The following is a 25,502-nucleotide window of genomic DNA, read 5'->3' as shown; positions in this document are numbered from 1 at the left end:
AAGAGAAAAAGATCTTGATGATTCTTTCCTATCTTATCCTAGGAATCCAGCCTTCTTTGTTGTGAAAACAGTCATCACGAAGAATTAACTTTGATTGGGTGCCATCTTCAATATTTTGTCACTTTTGCAGTCATAGAATGATTTTATTTCCATTGCCATTTTCTTATCTGCCTATTTATTTAGAGTGCAATATAACAGTCTTTTATATTGTGTTTTATTGTTCTGTGAACATCATTTTTCTATTTAGCTGTCCTGATTCCTTCCCTAAACAATTTGACCTTTCATGTCTCTTCACTATTCTTAGATTGATACGGAAAGAAAGTGATTTTTGATGACTGTCTCCTATATTACTTTCCTCTAAATGCATATTTTGTCCAACTATCTTTATTACATTGTGTTATGTTGGTTTACAAGGATTATTCAAACGCTATAAATTTATTTTTTGAGAGCTTTGTCCATAATTCTCTTTTGCTGATCGAGATCAGTAATTCCCTTTTTAACCCTTGCTTAATCCATTTTCATCAACTCAGACAAGTCTTTTGCACTGCTTTGTTGTAAACTTGGAATCAAACTTGAACATATTGATTTTGCTTGGCATTATTAGAATCTTTATTGCCATTTAATTCTGCATCAGGATCATGTAAAATGGTCCAGTGAGCCCTTTGCCGGCCTGGTCCTGATAGACTGCTTACCTATTTGAAATAGATATTACCCCAGAAACATATGCAGAAATAGACATTTGTTCCAATTATCCTTCCTTTCTTAGCCCTAGTGATTTCCACAGCTGCAGTTAAGTCTACATATGCTTCTCTCATCTGTAAACATTGTTTAATGGCCAACAAAGGACACACACACCATTTTTTCCCTTCCCAATGGAAAAATATATATCCTGGCAAATTCATTATCTGACCATTACAAATCATTATAATGTCCTGTTATGAGAACAATATTGAATAGTTCTGGTTAGGAGGATGTGCAGGCCTTTTTTTTTTACCAACTTTAGAGGAAATTTGAACTTTAGAAGAGTACTTGCATTACACATAGGATCATAATGCATATCCTTGACACATTTAGTTATTATTGAGGGAGCTTGCTGCTATCTTGCAAACACCCCTGTTCAAGTCAATGGCTATAAGGTACTATTGGATTGTGAAACATTTTGAAGCACAGGTGGCATAGTGGAGCAGAGGTAGAGTTGCTCCCTTACAGTGCCAGAGACCCAGATTCAATCCTGACTATGGTTGCTGTTTGTATGGAGTTTTACGTTCTCCCTGTGACCACGTTGGATTACTCCGGGTGCTCAGGTTTCCTCACTTCATACCACTTTGGTTAGACCATATTTGGAATATTTGTGTGCAATTCTTGTTGCCTGATCATAGGAAGGATGTGGAAACTTTGGAGACGGTGCAGAGGAGGTTTACTAAGTGCTACCTGGATTAGAGGGTATTAGCTATAAGGAGAGGTTGAATAAACTTGGATTGTTTTCTCTGGAAATATCGGAGGTTGAGGGGAGAGCTGATAGAACAATATGAAATTATGTGAGACGCGAAAATGATCAGAACCTTTTTCTCGTTGGAAATGTCAAAGACACGAGGGCATAGCTTTAAAGTGAGAGGGCGAAAGTTTAACTGAGATGCGTGGGGCAATTCTTTTTCACAAAGAGTAGTAGGTACCTGGAACGTGGTGAAATCAGTTAATTGATCAGCCATGATCATATTGAATGGCGGTGCAGGCTCGAAGGGCCGAATGGCCTACTCCTGCACCTATTTTCTATGTTTCTACAATGGTGGCATTTAAGAGGCTATTTGATAGGCACATGGATATGCAGGGAAACAAGGGATATTGGTCACATGGCGCAGGGGAGATTAACTTGACATCATGTCCAGCACCCACATTGTGGGCTCAAAGATCTGTTTCTGTGCTGTACTGTTGTCTGTTCTATGTTCTATGTTTGGAACAAACATGAAAATGATGATGAAGTATTAGCCTTGTATCGCTCTCCATAAATGCTCACTGTTCTGCAATGTGTTTCCTGCATTTTTTAAGTTCTATATCAGATTTCCAGCATTGACAGTTTTTGAAAAATCTTTTTGAGGTAAAATATGAATTTTGTAATACAAAATAGAGGGAAGTAATTTGGTTTTGAGGGTTTAACCTCACACTGAGCAGGCAAATAAATTAATTGTCACAGAAGGCTGTGGAGGCTGTCAATGGATATTTTTAAGGTGGAGATTGATAGGTTCTTGATTGGTATGGATGTCATGGGTTATGGGGAGAAGGCAGGAGAATGGGGTTGAGAGGGAAAGATAGGTTAGCCACATTTGAATAGCTGAGTAGACTTGGTGGGCTGAATGGCATAATTCTGTTCCTATGGCATAAACAAATAGGGAATGAACGTCTCTGATCATATCTAAGGTCATCTGAATGTCTTACGTAAGATATATCCTTGCAATAACATCTTCAATCCCTACCCATGTGTTTTAGTGTGGTCCTGCATTATAATGGTAATCGTCCCGATGCATAAATGAAATAATATCTTAGCTAGAAAACTATTTTCTTATAGTTATTAATGAAATGTCATTATTGAAAGCAGTAAAATTGAAGCATAGTTCATCAACATAAGATTTAGCAGCCGGTATTCCATAATTTCTGAATGATTTTGTGTTTTAATGTGATGTTGAAAATCAACAATAACAGTGAAGCATTTATATTTTAATATGTTGATTCTAAAATGCAACTGTACCAGTTAAGTGTTTTGTCCCGTGCAAAAAGGTTTCTTTGGGAAATGGAAGTATTATGCCCCTGTCCCACTTAGGAAACCTGAACGGAAACCTCTGGAGACTTTGCGCCCCACCCAAGGTTTCCGTGCGGTTCCCGGAAGTTGCAGGTGGTTGCCGGAGGTTGCAGGTAGTGGAAGCAGGTAGGGAGACTGACAAAAACCTCCGGGAACCGCACGGAAACATTGGGTGGGGCGCAAAGTCTCCAGAGGTTTCCGTTCAGGTTTCCTAAGTGGGACAGGGGCATAACTCTTCAAACTAGATGACATTCCATTCCTACAATTATTTAATCAACTTTTATCTGAGGCTGAACATTGGCCCTTAAATTTGGTCTCAAGTCATAGCTAAATCTTCATAACGCATTTAGATAACTGCAACTTGACATCTAATTTGTTATCTGATTAATAATTAAAAGGAAATATAGTGTTAAATGAGCATGTAATCTCATCAGAGAGGAACAAATGCCATTAAATTGTATTTGGTGCACTGGTTTTTAAATAAGGAGCTTACCAGAAAGGTAGAGAGGACAAAGACAAAAGAAAAGGCAATTCCTTTATGAGATATCTAATCTTTTCATAAGTACTAAATGCTGTTCTGAAATATAGTCACTTGTAATATAGGAAATGCCATAGCCATTTCTCACAGGGTAAAATCCTGCAAATAACAAAGAAATCAGGACCAGTTAAGGTTTTTAGTATTATGATTCTGAGTTTTAAAGAAATGGAGGATGAGAGAAATATATAAATAGATAGACAGAGAATTCTCTGGAATTCTCTGCCACAGAGGGTAGTTGAAGCCAGTTCATTGGCTATATTTAAGAGGGAGTTAGATGTGGCCCTTGTGGCTAAGGGGATCAGGGGGTATGGAGAGAAGGCAGGTACGGGATACTGAGTTGGATGATCAGCCATGATCATATTGAATGGCGGTGCAGGCTCGAAGGGCCGAATGGCCTACTCCTGCACCTAATTTCTATGTTTCTATGTTTCTATGAGACAGAGAGACAGAGAGACATGTTAGAACCTGACTAGTTAAGCAACATTAATCTAGTTCTAATGAAAGGTCACTGACTTTAAACATTGACCATCTCCTCTTCTAACTGATTTACTCTACCTGTTTATAATATTACCACTAGTTTGATAATATTGTGTGTCATAGGATATAGTATAAATATTAGGCATTTCCACGTGCTCAAACTTTGCAGGAAACCAATTCTCTCCATCAAACAATGTGTGGAGAGGAGGTTGACAGCCCCATCAATAAACAATTATTCCCATCCATCAAATGTACATCAGTTCCCTTCCTAAACATCTCAAAATCAATTTTTACTTTGCAAAAGATAGAATATGAAAGATATCAGTAAAGGGAAATCAAGCAGTCAATCAATGCAATGTTCAATAGCAATTCAGTTACATAGTCATGATGAAAAAAGAAAAGTATATTCACATAACTGAAAATCAATAGTCAGAATGGGCAAGGACTTGGTTAAAATGTAGGATGTCCATGCTCAATTAACCTGCTCATTCAAACAATTGCACACAACATTTCAAATGATACTTGCTATTGGATTGTATTAATTATATCACAGTGAGTATAATATTATGGATATCCTGTGCTATATCAAAACAGATAGAAAATATTAAGGGGAGGTTCATTGTAGCTGAAGATAAATGCAAAATGTTGGAGTAACTCAGCGGGACAAGCATCATTTCTGGATGGAAGGAACGGGTGACGTTTCGGGTCCTGACCCTGCTTCAGACCCTGTTTCATTGAAGCTGAAGCAGGCAATGGTTGTAATTCCAACTGATCGCTCAAGAGAGTGAGCAGCAAGTTTTCCAACCCTATGGAAGATGAGAAAATGTTCTATATTGCCAGAGGGAGGAACCTTAGACAAAAAGAAAATTACTGGGGGCCGTGAGATTAAGTGTTTGTTCATTCCAGGAGTAAACATATGATTATAGAATCACAAAATGTACTTTATAAAAAAGAGATTGTTGGACCCATCTTTTTCATGTAAATCATAAGAGCTATTGAGAAATAGTTGTTGAGTGAGCTCCAGGAATTAGACCAATGATTGGACTTTAGAGATACTGTGTGGAAATAGGCCCTTCAGCCCGGCGAGTCCACGCCGACCAGTGGTCACCCCACATCCTATCCTACACACTAGGAACAATTTACAAGTTTACGAACGCCAATTAGCCTACAAACCTGTACATCTTTGCAGTGCGGGAGGAAACCGGAGCATCCAGAAAAACACAACGCGGTCACAGGAACGTACAAACTCCGTACTGACAGCACCCGTAGTCATGATCGAACCCATGTCTGTGGCTCTGTAAGGCAGCAACTCTACTGCTGTGCCACTGGGCCGCTCACTGTGACGATGAAGGACTGGTGATATATTTCCAAGTCAAGATAGGTGTGCAACTTGGATGTGCACCCTCAAGTGGTAATGTTCTCATGCATCTTCTCATTTGCGTTTCTTGGTGGCATAGATTGAGGGTTTGGGAGGTACTATTGGAATAACCTGCATGTGTAACTGTTGTGCAATCTGCAGATGGTATTCTGTACAATGCAGCCACTGGACAGCAGGTGTGCAGGGAATAAATGTTCAAGATGATTGAAGGCAGGTTATTCATGTGTGTGCTGCTCTGTCCGAGATGTTGAACTCCTTGAGAATTGTTGGCGGTGCATCTTTCCAGACAGTGGAAATATACTCCTTTATGGTCCTGACGTGCCTTGTGGGTGGTAGCAAGGCATAGGGTAATCAGCTGAATCACATTGCCGGATGCCCTGATGTGATGCTTGTGGCTTGATCCATTTGTGGTTCTAGTCTAGTCGATGGTAATCCCCAGCCTGTTGATGATGGGGCTTAACAATAATGCCACTCACTGATGGTTTGATTATCTTTTGTTTTTTTAGAAGGTCATTGACTGGCATTTCTGTAGCGTGAATGTTAATTGCCACTTATCTTATCGCCAGTTACATTTAATTCGTCTTGGCTTGAAAGTAACTAACAGATGGCTTTGTCAAAGCGGATAGCTTTGCCATTGTACAAGGAACCATTGACTGCAGCACTTCACAATATGTTTACTACATTTACCCTATCTAAAGGGATTTCACTCCCTCACTGTATAGCCGATGTGGAACTAGAGGTTGCAGAACTTGCACAAGTACTGGTTCAGTTGTGGTCTCTGCACCAGTGGCATTTGAGCCACCACAACAAATCAAGAGTAGTAACAACATGGTAACAAGGGACATCTGATAGTACGACTTGTTTCACCATCTGTGGACATGATACTAGTGTGCAGTCCTGAACCGCCGTCTACCTCATTAGAGACCCTCAGACTATTTGTTATCGGACTTTACTGGATTTTATCTTGCACTAAACGTTATTCACGTTATTCCCTTTATCCTGTACCTCCATGCTGTTGACGGCTTGATTGTAATCATGTATAGTCTTTTAGCTAACTGGGTAGTAAGCAACAAAAAAGCTTTTCACAGTGCCTCGGTACGTATGATAACAATAATAAAATATTTTTCTAAACATTTCGACACCCACCTGGCACGCAAACAACAACAGCCATGTGCCACACAAAATTAGTTCACTTCAGACTGCCAACATGCAAAAGCAATGGTAACATTTGTCCCTGTGGTACTATTGTCCCGGTACAAAAAAGGCAAGGATTACTGGTCTTAATGACTAGAGGCCTGTCGCACTGACCTCTGTAGTCATGAAGACCCTTGAAAGGCTTGTGCTGGCCAAGCTGAAAAATATCACGAACCCCTGCTGGACCCTCTGCAGTTTGCATATCGCGCCAATAGATCTGTGGATGATGCAGTCAACCTGGGCCTGCACTTCATCCTCCAGCACCTAGACCGCCAGGGGACCTATGCGAGGATTTTTTGTTGTTGATTTTAGCTCAGCATTCAACACCATTGTGCCAGAGCTACTACACTCCAAACATTCCAAGTTGACTGTGCCTTAACCGCTCTGTCGGTGGATCACATTTCCTCAGCAGATCACAGATCCTCAGCATAGGAACACCGCAAGGTGTGTACTCTCCTCTCTTCTCTACTCTCTTGACACCAATTACTGCACCTCCACTGACTCCTCTGTCAAGCTTCTCAAGTTTGCGGATGACACAACCCTGAATGGACTGATCAAGGATGGGGAGGAATCTGCTGACAGACCGGAAGTGACACAGCTGGCGTCCTGGTGCCATCACAACAAACTGGAGCTCAATGCTCTTAAGACAGTGGAATTGATTGTAGACTTTAGGAGAGCTCCCCCTCCCCTCACCCCACTCGCCATCAACAACACCACAGTCACATCTGTGGAGTCTTTTAAGTTCCTGGGAACCATCATCTCCAAGAGCCTTAAATGGGGGGCAACCATCGATTCCACAGTCAAAAAGGCACAACAGAGGATGTATTTCCTGCAGCAGCTGAGGAAGCACAATCTGCCACAGGCAATGATGGTCCAATTCTACACTGCCATCGTAGAGTCTATCCTCATCTTCTCCATCATGGTCTGGTTTGGCTCAGCCACTAAGCACGACATCTGGAGGCCGCAACGAATCGTCCGATCAGCTATTGGCTGCAACCTTCCCTCCATTGACAAACTGTACACTGCAAGGGCCAGGAAGCGAGCAGATAAGATCATCTCTGACCCCTCTCACCCTGGCCACAAATTCTCTGAAGCACTTCCCTCTGGAAGGTGACTCCAGACTGTCAAAGCTTCCACAGCCAGACATAAAAACAGTTTCTTTCTACGAATAGTAGCTCTACACAATAACCAAAATTCTGTAGCCTCCTTTTGCTCTGGTATTTAATTTAATTCACATGTTTAATCAATATTATTTTATTATAAATGTTTAATGTTTTATGTGTCATTCCTAACTGTCACTGTATGTCATGTTGTCACTTGCGGGCAGAGCACCAAGCCAAATTCCTAGTATGTGAATGCTTGGCCAATAAACAAATCAATCAATTAATTAATTAATTGATTTGTTGATTAATTAATTAATTTATTCAACATTGGGGAAGCTTAGTGGAGTTACTGATTGCTGTAAGACGTTGCCAGTCATGTGGGCTCAACCAAACATTGTGTAGATGTGGAACACTTTGAGGAAAAGAGTAATTTCACAGGGCCTTTTGCCCAGACTTACCTGAAGACATACAGAGTATGATTGTGATACTAGTGAAAACAATCGTACTGTTCTTCAATTGCCACTCACAGTTCTTATTTTCCATTTGTTGGTGACGTTCACAACAAACACTCGACCACAATGCAGCATGGGAATATTCCAGACTAAATTGATAAATCAATACATGCCATATTGCATACAGAAGTTAATTAATCATATGTGCATTCCCTTATTGCTTAATTTCTCTCTGCCTTATTGTTTCCTGGTGCTCTCGTAAGGGTTCTCAAATGGTTTATATTGATGGCCAGGATATTTTTCCGGCACATGTGGGAGTACCCTGAAAGTCACGATGTTTTCTCTTGTCTATGGACTGCCTGGGATTTCACCAACCGTCCAATAATGAACAAACAGCTTCTTCTGTTAAAGAGGGATGCTTTCAGTCAGTGATTGCCAGCTTCAGATTGTAGGAGTCATTCGTGAAGACTGGACCATGTATTTCAGCATTTAACAGCATTTACTAGTAACATTGCCTGGATAATAAAATCCAGATAATGGGGTGGGAGCACTAGTCTTAAGGGGATCCTGCACTAGCAAAAGAGCAAGAAGTTAACTAGACATTGTGAACTTTGAGGATATTTTCCAGAAATATTCAATTTCTCTCCTTTAGAAACACAATATACTTCCATTTGCTAATAAATCATTGCTGTGTCACCTTTCAATGGAAATTCTGTGCATGTTATTTCATGTTTTTAAATTATTTCTTTTTTAAAGCTTGTTAATCTTTGCATATGAAAATATGAAAATAATCATGAAAGGTAGACACTGCTTTTCTCTTTGGTTTTCCTGCTCTGCCGGGCCCACCCTTTAGTTTTGCTGTTGTTTAGATTAAAGTTTCCTGTTTGGTTCAAAATTATGTACTAACATATTAAGGAACAGAATGTTTTCTTCTTAGTGCAAATTTTTTTCAATACCTTCTCTGGTTCTCAGGAAATAAATATGTTTAGCTATAAACATATCATTGCAAATACCTCTTTCTTGTCTATTTATGCGTGGAAATCATGAATTTCAAGATTGAGAATGTTTTGCTTTGAGTTGTATATTTTCTGAGGTAACAGTAGTGTGCAGTCATCAGGAAAATAAAATATCTTTACTTGTTGAAGATAGATCTTATTTGAGATAATTTGGTCTAATAACAAAATATTAATATTAGATCCATCTAAAATATTCTGCTGAAACGGTTTAATTTAGTTTAGTTTATTGTCAGATGTACTGAGGTAAAGTGAAAAGCTAATGTTGTGTGCTAACCCGCCAGCGGAAAGACAATACATGATTACAATCGAGCCATTTACAGTATATAGATACATGATAAGGGAATAATGTTTAGCGCAAGATAACGCCAGTAAAGTCCAATCAAAGCTAGTCTGAAGATCCCTGATGAGGTAGATAGTAGTTCAGGACAGCTCTCTGGTTATGGTAGGTTCAGTTACCTGTTAACAGCTGAGAAGAAACTGTCCCTGTTCTTACACTTCTGTACCTATTGCCCGATGGGAGAGGAGAAAAGAGCGAGTGGCCAGGGTACGACTCGTCCTTGATTATGCTGCTGACCTTGCTGAGGCAGCGTGAGGTATTAATGGAGTCAATGGAAGGAAGGTTGGTTTGTGTGATGATCTGGGTAGTGTCCACAATTTGCTGCAATTTCCTGCAGTTTTGGATGGAACTGTTCCCAAATGTAGCTGTGATGCATCCTGATAAAATACTTTCTCTGATGCATCTGTAGAGGTTGGTGAGGGTTGTTGGGGACTTGCCAAACTTCCTAAGTCTTCTAAGGAACGTTGGTGTGTCTCATGGTTATTGCTTCAATATGGGTGATCCAGGAGAAGTCTTTGGTGATATTCACTCCTGGGAATGAGGTTTTCAACCATCTCTACATCGGCGTCATCAATGCAAATTATGTTATGTGTACATTTGCTTCCTGAAGTTTATCACTATCTCCTCTAGCTTGTTGACATTGAGGGAAAGGTTGTTGTCTTGACACCAGGACACGAGGTTCTCCATCTCCTTTCTATACTCCTACTCATCATTAGTTGATATCCAGCCCACAATGGTGGTGTTGTCTGCAAATGTGTAAATTGAATTTGCTTTTGACATGGCTACACAGTTGTGGGTGTACAAGGAGTAAAGAAGGGGGCTGAGAACGCATCCTTGCGGAACACCAGTGTTGAGGGTTATCGTGGAGGATGATTTGGCCCCTATCCTCACTGATTGGGGTCTGTTGGTCAGGAAGTCAAGAATCCAGTTGCAGAGCTGAAAAATTAAAAGAAAGCACCGTTCCCTATTTCAGGATGCCAAACGCTTTGTACCTTATTCGGTCTCACATCTGCCCTCATAACTGCAGAGATGTGATGGAAACCAATGTGTGTGGTGTCAGATCTCTCACACAGTAATGACATACTGACTAGATAATCTGTTTTCGTAATGTAAATTGAAGAATAAATATTGACAATGACACCATTCTCTGCTTTGAAACAGCATGATTATATTGTACCTTTTACAAGAGAAGCCCAGTTTAATATTTCATGCAAAATTCAACAGCTCCAACAGTAAATCACTCATTGCTACATTAAAGTGTCACCCTGCATTTAGTAGATTTAGATGGCTCACTACTGATCAAGACTGAGTTCATTCAATACCATAATGCAATAGAAAAGATGTACAACATGATTGAATTTAAACTAGGCCTTGGTGTTTTCTCAGTCTAACCCGTCCAATATATGTATATTGAAATGAATGTTGCATCATGTAAACTACCAAGTGATTGGGGCGACTAAATTGGGCCATTTTTGTTTATATTTCACCAAACGAACACAAACCTTCATTGTATGATCTTGCAATGTATTTTCTGGTGCACATCATTGTAGATCTGAAACAGCAGCAAAATGGTCATAATTTACACATGATTCATTGCACACATAAAATACCTGCTGTTGAAAATTCAAAGCAGCAGTTCCCCAATTCTTCATTATTAATAGAGTTGGAACTTAATGTCTCAACCTAAGTATCTAAATTGATTGACCTGATCTGGTGTTATAAATTAAGCAAAACAGGAATATCTCCTGCAAAATGTAGTTATATAGCACGGAAACAGGCTCTACAGCTCAACTTGTCCATGCTGACCAAGTTGCCCCATCTAAACATTTTATATTTCTCCCTCCAGCTCAGTTTTAAAGTTTCCATCAATGATAACATTGCATTACAAAGTCTTGAGCTGAGAATGCTGTGAATAGTCTGTAATTCCATCATCCATGAATACAAATTCCAACAGAAGGTTTGATTAACTTGCCAGCAGTTATGAACTATAGCAAATGTACAATTCTGCAGTTTTATTAAAATAAATAAATTAATAATAAACAATGAAAATCTAAAATGATCTTTTATCATTATAAGGCTCATTGGAATAAATAATTTCCCTCTTTTGGTTTGGTACTCTAGTGGGTTCTTAGTTGGCAAGGCCAATATGAACTATGGACTCTTCCACAGATGATGCAATGGGAGGTTGAGGAGGTGGATATGTGAGTAGTTTAGAAGGTGGTGGGCTTCTTCTGTCATGTCAGGACCTCTGTTTTCCCCAGTGCTTATCCCCTGGACATTAAATGCCAATCTGAATGCTCCTTCTCCACTTTAAGAGGTAATGGGTGAGAGATGTTGCATTCCAACACAGAAACTTTAATGAAATGCAACATCTTCATTTTTTTCCTCCATGTATTCAATAATCTGCTCCCATGATAGAGCTCGGAACAGAGTATTTGTTTTGGAAATCTAGTGACGTGTAAAGAAATGTGAATCCAACCCTACCTGTGCAACTGGCTCTTTTCACTTTAATCCTATTTGTTTGCCTTCTCTGTAGAAAAAGTGGATACTGAGCAAGTGAGCAAGGCGAAGAAGAGTGTTCAGGAGAAAAAAGGAAACATAAATAAGAATTCTAAGACATCTTAGAAACAAGTGAGTATTATAAAAGTTTTTTTTTTAATGTCTTATGTAATACAGGCCATGGTAAAGCTAAAAAATACAGGCTTACAAATTATTTAAAACTGCCGACTTTCAATGCCAGTTTTATTTGAAGACAAAGTAAACCAATGGATGGCCAACAAAGTGTTAATATATCTGTAGACCTCTGCACCTAATTGTGCACAAACTATGTGATATATCCAAAGCTGAGCACATTTTTAGTTAATGTTTATATGGATGAATTATCAAATCAGTTAATAGGTTAAAAACTGGCTGTCTTGTGGGCAACACTATTGTTAATCATCTTATGTATGCAGACGACCTGGTCCTGCTCTGTCCATATAGTGCTGGGCTGCAGCAGATGTTGAAGGTGTGCTCTCAGTATGGCCTTGATTATGACATAAAGTATAACGCTAAGAAAAGCCGCATAATGATAGTTAGAAGTGCTGAGGACAGGAAATCAACTTTTCCGACCTTTTATTTGTCAGACAGTCCTCTTGCTGTGTGTGAGGAAATTAAATACCTAGGCCATGTCATATCCGATGACTGGACGGATGACAAAGGCCTCTACCGACAGCACTGTAAAATTTATTTTCAAGCTAACATACTTATAAGGAAGTTTTCTATGTGCTCTGACTCTGTGAAGTGTTCCTTGTTCAGAACCTATATCACACCGTTATATACTGCTCAATTGTGGTCTAACTATAAGAAAAATAGTATGCAGAGGCTCAAGGTAGCATACAATGATGCAATGAGGTTGCTGCTTTGTGTCCCTACGTGGCATAGTGCCAGTCAATTGTTTGTGTCCACTAGAGTGCCAACCTGTGAGGCACTCTTAAGACAGCTGATGTTTAGTTTTATGTGTCGCCTGGACAAGTCAGAGAACCACATAATTGAAGCCCTAGTCAGCCCTCTGAAAAGCTGCTATAGATTAACTTCTAGGCTAAGATGGCATTGGTGCAATAGCTTGTATATCTTATAGGCTAATATGCAATTTTTAATGTATTTTTTGTATCTCCTTATACTGTATGATGTGTTATATGGACCTGTGTCTAAAATAAAGTTTTTTTATTATTGTGCGAACTTTGCTCTTTTCTATGGTAGGAGCTCTTAAAGCCAGAGCCATGGCATTGTGACAGATTTGCCCACAAATGCCCACAAGTGTTGTCAAAGAAAGCAATGCACTGTCTGCAGTTGATGGGATTTTGTGTCATGAAAGCTGGTAACCAGGGTGGCAAATAAGCTTATTAAAGTTATTGAAATCTGCCTTAAGAAAGATTTACCTGCAAGATGGTGAGATGGACAAACTCACCATCGAGAAAGAGTCAGGTTGTTGCAAATGACAAGTGGGTTGGGGGAAGGGGGAATCCCTTAATTCTCCAATAAAGGGGAGACTGCCCTTCATTCTCCGTTAGAGTACTCCCCCTGGGTTCAACATATGTATAATTGGTTAAGTGGAAACAGAGGCAAAAATGTCATATTGCTAATATTGTGTATTGTACAATGATGGATGAAAGCACTTTATGTGCAATGGCGTCATTAGATAAGTAATCAAAGCTCTGCATAGTTAGAGTTCCCAATCATATTGGTTTTCTGATCAATTTGATGATATAATTCACATCTTTCACTATGCAATTATTGCATACAAGATATAAATCAGGACCAGGAATTAAGAAATAAGTCAATAAACAACATTAAAGCACAACGACCAGGTTAAAATGCATGGATCTATTTTTAGATAAAAGCACAACGTTTAAGGAAAAAATTGATTGAATTGCAGATGCAAATGCAGTTTAGAGTGTAGAGCATGGAGAGCATTGCCGTGACATTGCCTCAAGTGTTAGGACTGAATTTACCAGCTTATAAATTCATCGGGAAGTAAAGAAAATCGTAGGAGGAGGAGTACTAATGGTGATACTTAATGAGAAAAAATACAATGAGAAGTAAGCAGGCAGTTGGGACTTAATGGATGCAATTAAGATATAAAAAAAAGATTTAAGACTGGGGAAATTTTCTATAGACATACTGATGGCAGATCTAAATTGGCAAAAGGTATTAAAGCAGAAATTAGCCCTGTAAATAGCCATGGCTGAGTGGTTTTAATTAGCATGTCTACTTCTATATAGATTGGAATATGCAGGTAAATTAATATCAGGAAGGTAGAGGACATTTTATGTATGTTTTGGATAATTGATTTGTCCTAGAATTAACATTGGGCCACTGACACAAGATATAAAGGTCACTGAGCTAGAAACCACAACATGTATGACTGAGAGAAAGAAATGCAAAAGTTCACTTAATATTCTAGATTAGAGCAAAGCAGTTTTACCACAGGATCAAATGAAGACTGAAGAAAATTATAGAGATAAGGAAATATTTATCAAATGGATAAATGTGTGACAAATAGATGGAGTAAATGAAGACCACAAGGAATAGACCACAGAGAACTTGCTGAATAAAAAGTTTAAAAAGTAGCTACCTAATGACTTGTAATCAATCTACAGTATGTCATTAGTATATCATGAGAACTAATGAAATTAAATGAAGACAAAGCAGTTGCTTTATTTTAAGATGTCCAGAATATGAGGTTTATGAGATACTTTGAGGTCTAATTAGAACATACAATAGGTAATGTATTAGGTCTGGACAGCACACATCAGGAAAGACATCAGGCCTTAGAGGGAGCGCAGCATAGATTCACTGAAATAATTCCTAGTCTTCAGAGATATTTTAAGAGAAGTTATACAAACTAAGGTAAACAAAAGTGCTGGAGAAACTCAGTGGGTGAGGCAGCATCTATGGAGTGAAGGAAATAGGCAATGTTTCAGGCCAAAACCCTCTTCAGACTGATGTAGGGTGGTGAGGGGGGGTGGGGGGGGGGGGGAGGGGGAGGATGGGGGGGGGGGGGGAGGGGGGGGGGGGGGGTGGGGGGGTAAGAAGGAAAGGAAGAGGAGAGCCAGAGGGCTGAGGGAGAGCTGTGAAGGGGAGGAGACAGCAAGGGCTACCTAAAATTGGAGAATTCAAGCCGCTGGGATGCAGACTGCCCAGGCAGAATATGAGGTGCTGCTCCTCCAAATTCCAGCCAACAAAACACATTTTCTGAAAGCTCTTTAAAAAGCCGATTGGGCAAAAACTTTGCAAGCAACAAACACATTTTATGAAAACCACATCCCGGGGACTCACCGTGGAGTAGACATGCGTTCAGTGTTATTCGCAGCTAAGAGAGCCGTGACCATCTTGCTTCCTCTGTCTGGCAGAGACTGAGTGAGCCATGACACTTCCGGGTTTTATAGTCCCTCCCCCCTGCCACCAGCAGAGAGAATGGTGAATTTTATAAAAAACATTCATATCTCTCTGATTTTTTATCAATGGGAAAAATCATCCAGTCCAGTCTGGTGGAAGGGGGCTCTGAGCGAGGTGACCAAAATTGATTGCCGTAGCTGGCGGCGTTCTCTCGGAAATCACGAAACAGTAAGTCAAAAGCGGTCAAGATCTTAATTTTAGTAATATAAACTAGACTAAGTGGGACCCATTGGGTCCCAGCATCACACAGGAGGGCTGGTCATCCAACGCAATATTCCACCTCTCCACCAATTCTAATATAGGTGGCCAGTTTGTGGGGGGGGGGGGGGGGGGGGGGGGCTTTCTGGAGCGCTAGTATGGGTGTTGTGGGCTGAAGGGACTGGTTTCCAGAGGGCTAGTATGCAACTTGTGCGCCAAATGGATTCTTGGGCTGGCGTCTCAGTCAATCAAGCCTGTTGTGCTGGCAACTCACTCACTCACGGCTGGTGGGCTGGTAGTTGACTCATGGCTAATCCTTGAAATTCTATTTCAAGCAGGGTATAAGGCCACCAAATTCAAGTGCAGTATCTTACCACTTCTAGCAGGATGCAAGGCCACCAAATTCAAGTGCAGTTTCATACCATTTGAAGTAGGGTGCAAAGCCACTAAAGACAGCGAGTCGTGACATCTCCCTCCTCCATCTTCAAGAGACTGAGCCACACCTACATTTCCACGTTTTATAACCCCTCCCCCCCCCCCCCCCCCCCCCCCCCCCCCCGGAAAGGAGTGGAGTGATTGACAGGAGAGAGATTCTCAACATTTTTTTAAAAACTAATAACACTTTAATTTTTCATGATGGGAAGAATTCTCTGCACCTGCTCAGCGGAGGGGGACTGAGTAAGTTGGCCAAAAATCACAGCCGTAAGTGGTAGCGTTTTATCTAAAATCAATATATAGTGCAAACAGGAAGTAAGTGAATATACAGTAGTGCCTTTTAACTTCAAGCCAAAGCGCCCAAGCCACCATTTGCAGTAAGTAGTGTGCATTTCAACTTCATGCCACCATTTGCAGTAAGTGGTGCCTTTCAACTTCAAGCCAATGCACCCAAGCCACCATTTGCAGTAATGCCTTTTAACTTCAAGCCATTGCATCCAAGCCACCATTTGCAGTAAGTAGTGCCTTTCAACTTCAAACCCCACCCAAGCCACACCCAAACCACCATTAGCAGTAAGAGGTGCCTTTCAACTCCGTCAAAGCTCCCAAGCCACCATTTGCAGTAAGTAGTGCCTTTCAACTTCAAGCCAAAGCAACCAAGCCACCATTTGCAGTAATAGTGCCTTTCAACTACATGCTACCATTAGCAGTAAATAGTGCCTTTCAACTTCAAGCCAATGCACCCAAGCCACCATTTGCAGTAAGTAGTGCCTGTCAACCTCATGCCACCATTTGCAGTCAATAGTGCCTTCCAACTTCAAGCCAAAGCACCCAAGCCACCCTCTGCAGTAAGTAGTGCTTCAACTTCAAGCCACACCCAAGCCATCATTTGCAGGAAGTAGTGCCTTTCAACTTCAAGCCAAAGCAACCAAGCCACCATTTGCAGTAAGTAGTGCCTTTCAACCAAACCAAAGCTACCCAAGCCACCATTTGCAGTAAGTAGTGCTTTCAACTTCAAGCCAAAGCACCCAAGCCACCATTTGCAGTAAGTAGTGCCTTTCAACTTCATGCCACCATTTGCAGTAAGTAATGCCTTTCAACTTCAAGCCATTGCACCCAAGCCACCATTTGCAGTAAGTGCTGCCTTTCAGCTGCAAGCCAAAGCACCCCCAAGCCACAATTTGCAGTAAGTCGTACCTTTCAACTTCATGCCACCATTTGCAGTAAGTAGTGCCTTTCAACTTCAAGCCAAAGCAACCAAGCCACCATGTGCAATAAGTAGTGCCTTTCAACTTCAAGCCACACCCAAGTCACACCCAAGCCACCATTTGCAGTAAGTAGTGCCTTTCAACTTCAAGCCAAAGCAACCAAGCCACCATGTGCAATAAGTAGTGCCTTTCAACTTCAAGCCAAAGCAACCAAGCCACCATTTGCAGTAATGGTGCCTTTTAACTTCAAGCCAAAGCTCCCGAGCCACCATTTGCAGTAAGTAGTGCCTTTCAATTTCAAGACACACCCAAGCCAAGCCAACCAGGAGGTGAGGGGAGGGGGGGGGGGACATTCTGGAGCGGGGGTGGGAGGGGGGGGCTTTCTGGAGCGCTAGTATGAACCATTTTAGAACCAATAGACTTTTTTTTGCAAGCTTTAGAACCAATAGTCGTTTTTTGCAAGCTTTAGAACCAATAGACACTTTTTGCAAGCTTTAGAACCAATAGACATTTTTTTGCAAACTTTAGAACCAATAGACATTTTTTTGCAAGCTTTAGAACCAATAGACATTTTTTTGCAAGCTTTAGAACCAATAGACAATTTTTTGCAAGCTTTAGAACCAATAGACATTTTTTGCCAGCTTTTGAACCAATAGACATATTTTTGCCAGCTTTAGAACCAATAGACATATTTTTGCAAGCTTTAGAACCAATAGACATATTTTTGCAAGCTTAGAACCAATAGAGACACATTTTTTGCAAGCTTTAGAACCAATAGAGACATTTTTTGCAAGCTTTAGAACCAATAGACACATTCTGCAAGCATTTTAGAACCACTATGTCACTTACATTTGAGTAGACATGTGTTAATGTTATTCACAGCTCAGAGAAACATGACCCTCTGCCTTCCTCCATCTTGAAGAGACTGTGCGGCACACCACTTCCTGGTTTTATAGTCCCACCCCCCTGCCGCCAGCGGGGGCAGCAGAGAGAATGGGGAATTTTGTAAAAACATTAATATCTCTGTCATTTTTAATCAACGGGAAAAATCCTCGACACACATGTAGTGGAGGGGGGCTCTGAGTAAGGTGGCCAAAAATGACGGCCGTAGGTGGCGACGTTCTCTTGGAAATGGCAGCACAGATGGCCAAAACCGGTCAAGAACAGACTTTTTGTAATATAGATAATTTCTACTGGCTGGGAGGTTCATGGTGAATACATAAACTGAATTGATCCAAGCCTTTGTAGATGCGAAAAGTCAAGCTCTTCCAGTCCGTAGTCCTCCCTATGCCAGTGAGACCTGGAAAATCAATGTGAAGATGAAAAATAAATTGGATGCATTCCAACAACGCTGCTTGAGGAAAATCCTGAAGACTAGCTACAGAGACCACATCACAAGCGAGGAGATCAACTGGGAAACTGCAACAAAGCCTCTCAGCCAGGACATAGAGGTATGCAGGATGAAATTTGCAGGACATGTACCCAGAATGTCACCAGAACGTGCACCTTCCCAGAAATGATATGGCAACCTGACGGAAGAAGGAAAAGAGGCTTCTCACATGGAGGCAAACATTCCAGAAGGATTTGGGAGCCCGGGACGCTAACCTATCGAGGGTGGAAGACATCACACGTGACCGAACAGAATGGCGAAAGCTTGCTGCCCAATGCACTCAACAGTGTGCGAGGAACTAAGTCCTCCCACATAAGTTTCATGAGTGGTCAGGAAATATTTCTCCATCCAGAAGGTTTGTTGGAAAATTATGGCTGAAATGGAGTCAGTAAAACGCAGGCACATGGGGACACAACAAGAGGTCAGCAAAAATAAATACAAAGCTGGAAGAGAGGTGGGAATAGGACAAGACCTGGCAAGTGTATGTGGATAGACACAAAATGCTGGATTAACTCAGTGGGACAGATTCAGATTCAGATTCAGATTCAATTTTAATTGTCATTGTCAGTGTACAGTACAGAGACAACGAAATGCATTTAGCATCTCCCTTGAAGAGCGACATAGCAAACGATTTGAATAAAAAATAAATAATAAGTGTCCGGGGGGGGGGGGGTAAATACTGGCAGTCACCGAGGTACGTTGTGAGTAGAGTGACATTACCGCCGCCGGAAAGAAGCTGTTCCTCGACCTGCTGGTTCGGCAACGGAGAGACCTGTAGCGCCTCCCGGATGGTAGGAGGGTAAACAGTCCATGGTTGGGGTGAGAGCAGTCCTTGGCGATGCTGAGCGCCCTCCGCAGACAGCACTTGCTTTGGACAGACTCAATGGAGGGGAGCGTGGAACCGGTGATGCGTTGGGCAATTTTCACCATCCTCTGCAGTGCCTTCCGGTCGGAGACAGAGCAGTTGCCGTACCATACTGTGATGCAGTTGGTAAGGATGCTCTCGATGGTGCAGCGGTAGAAGTTCACCAGGATCAACTGGGAAACTGGGACAGGCAGCATCTCTGGAGAGTTGGAAGGTGAATTTCAGGTCATTCCTTCTCTCCAGAGATGCTACCTGTCCCGCTGAGTTAATCCAGCATTTTGTGTTTATTTTTTGTTTAAACCAGCATCTGCAGTTCCTTCCTACATGTGATTTGAGGGGGGAGGGTAGATTGGCAGATAGGTGAGCAAATTGTGAGGTCTGGATTCATACCAACAGCAAAAATGTCTCCATATTAAATTAAAAAAAATATTGAATGATATCTTCCTTGAAATTAAGGTAAATATCTACAAATACGGCTTGGAGATATTAGCATCCATCTGAATGACTAGAAACAGGTTATTACTTGAATGGGATCCACATTACAGTAACAATCTCCCAGTATCACAGTTAAATAGCAATTAAATTATGTTCTTAAGTTCCGGAGCATGCCTGACTAATGTTATTTTAATTGGTGCCAAAATAATGAACATTCCTGGATTTCAGTGTTCCCGTTTAAACATGAAGAGAAGGAGGGGAAGTGATTATGATGTGGTAATTGTAGGAAAACAGGAAAGTGTAGGAGATTATAATGAGTAGTAGGAGGAGAGGAGTGGATAATCTGAGATGTAAACTATTTACCTTGGATTTCCTTTCTTGATCAAAGATCCCAGCTATAATTTATTCGTAAGGTATTGGTATGGGTGATCTCTGCCTTCTGAAAATATAACAGAAGCTTTCCCCTGCTGCCCATAACATAGACCTATGCCTCCCAGCTGTTATCAGGCAACAGAATCATCCTACCACAACCAGAGAGCAGTCCTGCACTACTACCTACCTCTTTGATGACTCTTGGACTATCTTTGATCGGATTTTTCTGACTTTACCTTGCACTAATTGTTATTCCCTTAACATGTATCTATAAACAATAAACAAAACTGAACTGATCCAGAGATTGCAGTGGTCTCTCAATAATTCTGTAGCTACCTCTCAACTTGGAAGGTTTCCCTGCTGTTGGAGGTGATGCTGCATATTCGCTTTAATAAAATGATGACTATGTTTATATGGATCAGAGACGCCTACTCACTTAAGGGCGTGTCCCACGAGCATGCGACTGCATGCGGCAAGCGCGACCAAACCGGAAGCGGGGGCCGCACAGAGGTCGAGCGATCCCTGTACAGGGCCTGTCCCACCAGCATCCGACTGCATGCGGCGAGCGCGACCAAACCGGAAGCGGGAGCCGCGCGGAGGTCGATTGATCCCATACGAGTTGACGTGAAGTTCGAGCGAAGTCCGCGGGAAGTTTGCGCTAGGCGAACGCCGTCAAGACACTGCGTATGGCGTCAAGGCGCTGCGTACGGCATCGAGACGATTCGCATGCCCGTCGATGCGGTGCATACGGCCTCAATGCGGCTGCGGGCAGGCAGGCTGTTGCCGCGCGGAATGTCTGGACAGTGTCAGTTTTTTGGAGCCCCGCGCGATGTCGGGACCAGCTCTGCATAACTCCATACGACTCCAGCGATCGAAATGGGACCGGCCCCGCAAGGCCGTACGGCTCAAGCGACCACGTTAGGTCGCGCTTGCCGCATGCAGTCATATGCTCGTGGGACAGGCCCTTTACTCCCAACCAATCACCGTGACATGATGGCACAGCGGTTGATTTGCTGCCTTACAGCGCTTGCAGTGCCGGAGACCCGCGTTTAATCCCGACTACGGTTGCGAACGTTCTCCCAGTGAACACATGGGTTTTCTCCGAGATCTTTGTTTTCCTCCCACATTCCAAAGATGTACAAATTTGTAGGTTAATTGGATTGGTATAAGAGTAAATTGTCCCTAGTGTGTTAGGATAGTGTAAGTGTTCAGGGATTGCTGGCAGGTGCAGACTCGCTGGACCGAAGGGCCTGTTTCTGCACTGTATCTCTAAACTTAACTAAACAAACAGGCATAGACACAAAATGCTGGAGCAATAGCAGGACAGGCAACATCTCTGGAGAGAAGGAATGGGTGACATTCCGGGTGGAGACCCTTCTTCAGTCTCGACCAGAAACGTCACCAATTCCTTCTCTCCAGAGATGCTGCCTGTCCCACCGAGTTACTCCAGCATGTTGTGTCTATCTTCGGTTTAAACCAGCAACTGCAGTTCCTTCCTAATCAATCAGGTAATCGGCCAAGGAATAGCATGGGTAAGTCATGCTGGCTGCATGCCTGATCTGAGAGGGAAATACCAATTCCGTGTAAACTCCCTGACCTTGTGGACCATGTGTTCTCATCCCCCAGTGTCTCGCGTTCAGGCAAGATCAAATTTATTGGCCACTGTTCTAACATCCATGGATTATTGATAGTGCTATTCTGTAACATCTTAGAAAAATTGCTTCCATTATTTTGTATGTTGCAGTCTTGCATATTCCCTGCTTGTTTTCTATAAGAACTCCTCAATATATTTTTTAGCTGAACCAGTGAGACATAAAAGCTAATTATAACTGCCAGCTGTTTGTTCAGTGGATCTCTTTGGACTTTAATTAATTCACTTAAAGGTATGTGGTGTCTTCGACAATGTCAGCAATTTAATGCCCATCCTTGTTTGTCCTTAAACTGTATGGCTCACTGAGCCCATACTGAGTTGGTATTTTATTTTATTCTTCATGTGTTTAAATTATAATATTTTATTTTTAATTGTCTACTGTATATCGTGTTGTTATCTTTGTGAGCAAAGCACCAAGGCAAATGCCTTGTATGTACACATACTTGGCCAAGAAAAAATATTCAATTCAATTCAAAGGACAGTAAAGTGGGAACTACCTTTAAAGATCAAATAAATCTTTCTAATAGATGTTACTGATACCGACCAAAAGTTATGTATTTAAAACTGCAGTAACTGAACTTCTATTCCCTGCTTGTGAGGGTATCCACACTCGTTTTGGGGATCATTAGCCAGAGATATCCATTCTCTGGATGACCAATCCAGCAATTTGACTCCAAATAGCCACCAAGTTCCCTCCAAGCAAACGTATAATGTCACTAAGGACAGCTGATGGTAGAGAAATTACAGCATCAACTTCCAAAAGGGACATCATTAACATTTTAACTGAATCAATTCAAGATTGGTTACTTTATTCCTTCAGGCATTTAAAATGGTTCATATGGGCAATCAAACTGATTTGGATAAAGTAGGCAAACTGCGGCCTCAGAAAGTAACTTCTCTAGTTTCAGTAGTTTGGCCTCCTGTCTGACCTGATAAACAGTCCTTTAACACTGCTGGGACTGCAATCCAGCTCTCCATCTGCCCACAAAATAGGAATATTATATAATTACTTTTCAAAATAAAACCCAACGCATCTTCAAAGTTGTTGACTTCCACTTCAAAGGAAATGAACTATCTGAGGAAGAGCCCTAGGTTGTTTTATTTACTCAGATTAACCTTTCATCTCCTCAAAGGAATTCATAAACTACTCCGTGGAGACTAGTTTTTCCACTTAAGAGGGATGAAAACATTCAGTTAAAATGTACAAAACAAAGAGGACCCCACCTCCTTAAGAATGGAAGGGCACTGCTGTACAATACTGACTTTTCCCTTTAGACAGCTTTTTTTCTAATTCTAAGGAAGTCTGGAAGGGAAGATCCTAGAATCGTAACAAAAAGGGTCCAAATCGTATGAGTGTTTGGCATGGTAAGTAGGGGGTTATCAGAAGTAGTGGATGGAAAGTGGGGGGAAGCTGAAGGTTTAGTCAGAGCCTGAAGTAGATTCAAGTCAGAACTAAGTAAAAAAAAAACAGCTTACATTTTATAATGTCTTCCACATCTTTGGATCTTCAGAGTATGTTGATATAAATTCCATGTCATTGCTGTTAAATTAATAAACTTTGTAAGCCTGCAAAATGACAAGTTAATTGTTTAGAACAGACATGGGGAATTGGGGGGCAAACACTGAATGTCAAAATCAGATGGTAAGATAACATTGCACAGTTAACTCACATTAGTTGATTGCAATGCAGGCATTATGCCAGCTTCATGTTGCTTGATCACTTCCATGGTTGCAGTGTTCAGATTATGATAACTGCAGAGCTAGGAGTTGAAAACTAAGTAGTTTACTCTAATTAATGTGAGCCTGCACTCTCCGTATTCTCCTCTTAAAGGAAAGGTGGCACTGTGACTGGAGCAATTGCTGTCACTTATTCTTCAAGTCTTCAATACCTTAAGTCAGGGTTCACTTTTAAGAATGGCACAGCATTTGGAAAAAAAATGAGCCGCAAGATTCACAAATATTGAAATAAAAAGTTTGTTGGAGGCGATAAGGAGCAGTTAGGTTCTCTGATTCCACAAAGAGGACTCTCAGACCAGTTCAGCAGGCAGTGGAAAGAGTGGGGGGTGGGTAGGTCTGGAAGTTACTGAGCATGGAAATCTTTGATATAATGATGCTTGGAGTTCAAAGATCACAAATATGTGATTAAGATCAAGGCACGTTATAATAGACATGCCATAATTCATCATAACCACCAAACCTCACCCAGTACAGTCTCAATTAATGAGGACTCATTCCTTATGAACATATACTCCATGTAGTTAATGCTGCTGCAAGCCTTAAGCCCCTGTCCCACAAAACCCCTGTCCCACTTAGGAAACCTGAACGGAAACCTCTGGAGACCTTGCGCCCCACCCAAGGTTTCTGTGAGGTTCTCGGAGGTTTTGGTTATTCTCCCCAATGGTGGAAAGTGGTATCCGCGTGGTCGAGGCTTCTTCTATGTTCCTGCGATTATTAAAAAAACAAAAAAAAACGACCTCGACTAAAAATAGCCCGAAGCCAGTGGAGTGGGGTTGCTATTTACTTACAGGCAGTCAAAGACAATCTCCTTCGCTGACCTGCCATTTTGATTGGCTCATTGGAGTTTTCAGCAAAGATCCTGTAGGATCTTTGGTTTTCAACACCTAGAAGATCCGCCGGAAGGTAAAATGTCCGCTAACTTTATTAAACTTCTTAAAACTGTCTCCACTCCTTCCCCCTACCCCCTTCTCTCTCCCCTTCTCTCTCCCCTTCTCTCTCCCCTTCTCTCTCCCCTTCTCTCTCCCCTTCTCTGTCCTTCTCTCCCCTTCTCTTCCCTTCTCTTCCTCCCTCCCGCGCTCTCTAAAGGACTTACCGTGCTCTGTGGCAGCCTTCTACCTTCCTCTTCACACGCAGAAAGTGCTCCTCCGCTGTCCCTGGCCCCCAACGTGTGTGTGTGTGTGTATGTGTGTGTGTGGCTTGACAGGGGCATAACAACTTACAAGTTAAACAGATTTCTACCTATTCAACCATGACAGTGGCCTAACCTTCAAAGATCACATTACATTTACATAACCAAAGCTAACAGGAAAGGATAACCACTCATGGTTTTCCCCTATCCATATGGAAACAGTACTGCACATTTTGTTTGTACTGTTGCATGTGCATAGTTTTATTTAGGCTGTAACTAAACATGAGAAGATAACAGTATCTTGATACCTAACTCTACATTTCACATAGAAACGGGTGCCATTTCAGGTCAAGACCCTTCTTCAGACTGCTGAAGAAGGGTCTCGACCCGAAACGTCACCCATTCTTTCTCTCCAGAGACGCTGCCTGTCCCGCTGAGTTACTCCAGCAATTTGTGTCTATCTACGGTATATATCAGCACCACAGCTCCTTCCTACACTCTATTTCCCATCCTGCCTCCCTTTCAAGTTACTCACTTTCCTTATTATATAAACTGTGAAAGGCGAAAATATGGACCATCTTACTTTCTCCATGCATTATAAGTCTGTGTTGTTTCTTTCTCATTTCGGAAAAGAAAGGAACAGAAATTGCAGAATGAGAGATTATGAAGTAACTTTATTTTACAATTGCCACTAACTGAACTCAGATACTGACACTATTCATAGTTTAAGTCAATAGTCAGATTTATTCATCACATACACAATAAAGTGCAGTCAAATGAACTTGCCAGCAGCGGTACAATAAAAAAAGAACATACAATACACAATTAAAATTTAACACAAACATCCACCACA

General features: G+C 41.5%; 1 long non-coding RNA gene across 2 annotated transcripts; it reads right to left on the bottom strand.

The window, feature by feature from the left end:
- Positions 1-10,238: 10,238 nt before the first annotated feature.
- Positions 10,239-24,952, bottom strand: LOC129698669 (uncharacterized). Of its 2 annotated transcripts, none has more exons than XR_008723699.1 (4): positions 24,614-24,952; positions 23,260-23,349; positions 11,774-11,837; positions 10,239-10,841 (listed from the first exon to the last, which is right to left on the bottom strand). It is a non-coding gene; the product is annotated as an uncharacterized LOC129698669 (long non-coding RNA). The 2 variants fall into 2 exon arrangements; XR_008723700.1 differs by lacking the exon at positions 24,614-24,952 and adding an exon at positions 23,454-24,178.
- Positions 24,953-25,502: the final 550 nt, after the last annotated feature.

The sequence above is a fragment of the Leucoraja erinacea genome, chromosome 7 (assembly GCF_028641065.1).
Source record: "Leucoraja erinacea ecotype New England chromosome 7, Leri_hhj_1, whole genome shotgun sequence".
Lineage (NCBI taxonomy): Eukaryota > Metazoa > Chordata > Chondrichthyes > Rajiformes > Rajidae > Leucoraja > Leucoraja erinaceus.
The sequence above is the reverse complement of the archived record's forward strand: the minus strand, read 5'-3'. Positions and strand labels throughout refer to the sequence as shown.